Source organism: Anas platyrhynchos, chromosome 34 (assembly GCF_047663525.1).
Source record: "Anas platyrhynchos isolate ZD024472 breed Pekin duck chromosome 34, IASCAAS_PekinDuck_T2T, whole genome shotgun sequence".
Classification (NCBI taxonomy): domain Eukaryota; kingdom Metazoa; phylum Chordata; class Aves; order Anseriformes; family Anatidae; genus Anas; species Anas platyrhynchos.
Window position 1 is genome coordinate 517,753 of NC_092622.1, and position 1,572 is coordinate 519,324.

Genomic DNA, 1,572 nt, shown 5'->3' on the forward strand with positions numbered 1-1,572 from the left:
GGGAAACATTAGAAGAATAGGGAGGAAAAACGTGAAAAGAAAAAAAAAAAAGAAAAAAAAAAAGGAAAAGCATGGCTAAAAGGCAAAAAAAGATGACAGGCATCCACAAATCACCCTCAGTGGACCTTCTGGCCAAACTTACTTGACTGTCCAGCCTCCAAGTGTGAAATGGCAAGCACGAACGTGCGCTTGAAAGACGCATCTGAGAACACCTGCTCCCATCCCAGAGCCTGCATGTATCTTTTTAATGGCTGGCAAAGGCAACAGCTTCCCAGCAATGCTCTGCAGGTGTGCTGCTCCTCTGATGTTCAGCTTGGACACCCACAAGAGAGACATACCTTGGCAAACTCCCGGGGCTGCAGGGTTCAAGAGAAGCATGTCCATCCCTGGAAAGTTATGGGCATCCAGACAAGATACTGGGAGTGACTTCTGAGCATCCCACCTTCTCCGGGACAACTTCCCATGCATACAGTGCTACAACACAGCATACATAGGGCAAGTCAAGACAGCTTGTGCATCTCTCTCTGGAGAAATGCACCACTTGACACCTCCTGGGATCTACGCGGCATAAGAGTAGAGGGAGTTGACTGTGAACAATGCTACAAGCCCAAATCCTAGGCACTCAATTTCCTTGTGAGTAAGAGTTATTGAAAAAGGAAGACAACAGATGTGGAGAGAAGCCTGTTCCCAGGCTTCCCAATGGGTAGAGACAAGGTCACCCCATGAGTCAGGAAACGGGCACACAATCCGCAAAGGTGAAGCCCTGAGAAATCGCCAGCTCAGGTTTTGTGCCGTCACAGCCAGCGGTAACTCCCTCCCAAGTCATATTCTGATATTTCATCACCTGTCAGTCTGAATCAGGATGAAACGTAGACACTTTTCAAAGAAAGAAAAGATCCGAAAATACCATTCACAAAACTACCTTTCATGTCTTTCCCATTCCCTATGTGGTTTTTGATAGCTGATGGTCTAAGACTTCCATTAATGCCCCATTACTCCTCTGGCTTCCCTCCATCACCTCTTGCTCCTTCTTGTATCAGCTCTGGTTTCAATGCCTCGTTTGGGCATGAGAACAGGAGTCCAGAATTTCCAGCAAGTTGGGGCCTGAGGTGCTGATGCCCTGCTGGGGTTTACTCAGAACCACAGCAACAGGAAACGCAGACCCACAATAACAGGTTTCTCAAACCTCGGACCACTGTAAAATGATAAAATGTGCTTTTACGCAAGAAAGGGATCGATTCATCTGTGAAATACAGATGAGTGAGCGCTTGCCCAATCTGCTGCAGAGGTGAAAGGAGGGAGTGGGAAATGGACGGCCACGAACAAAAGTTGAGCAGGCAGCATTTAGCATTTTCATGGATATTTCAACAGCCAGACCATGACTGTCACAAAAAAATGCAACTCCTGCAACTTTCCAAGTGATTCGTAGGTGCGTGTGCTCACAATGAACTCACCGTTCGCATTGCTGCTAGGCGTGCCGAGCCCGGTTAATCAGTAAGATGAGCACCACACCAGACCCATCCCCAGCTTGTAAGGGTATAAAAGGGCCAGCCTGAGCCTGGGGAGCACAAC